Source organism: Palaemon carinicauda, chromosome 10 (assembly GCF_036898095.1).
Source record: "Palaemon carinicauda isolate YSFRI2023 chromosome 10, ASM3689809v2, whole genome shotgun sequence".
Taxonomy (NCBI): domain Eukaryota; kingdom Metazoa; phylum Arthropoda; class Malacostraca; order Decapoda; family Palaemonidae; genus Palaemon; species Palaemon carinicauda.
The window spans coordinates 142,754,363-142,754,873 of record NC_090734.1 but is presented as its reverse complement, the minus strand read 5'-3'; positions in this window follow the sequence as shown (position 1 = coordinate 142,754,873).

The following is a 511-nucleotide window of genomic DNA, read 5'->3' as shown; positions in this document are numbered from 1 at the left end:
CTGGGTATTTGGATAAATGACAACAATAACAACACAATAACATCACAAATAAAAAAAAAACTATTCAAAGTATGAAAAAAAGATAAAACTGGATAGTTGGGTAAGAATTTGAAAGTAAAGCGCTTCATCATGATTTACTAGGCTGGTTATCTCAAGATTAATGATGACACTTAAGGCACCAAAAAACTCGAGTTTTATCTCTCTCTCTCTCTCTCTCTCTCTCTCTCTCTCTCTCTCTCTCTCTCTCTCTCTCTCTCTTGTTATATGAGGAGCTCTTGGCCCGTGTATCCGGTAGATTATTTCCTCCTACGCCCATTGACGCAAAGGGCCTCGGTTAGCTTTTCCCAGACATCTCTATTTTGAGTTTTTAAATCAATACTTCTCCATTCATCATTTCCTATTTCACGCTTCATAGTCCTCAGCCATGTAGGTCTGGGTCTTCCAACTCTTCAAGTGCATTGTGGAGCCCACTTGAAAGAAAGTTGGAGAACTAATTTCGTGAACCATATAT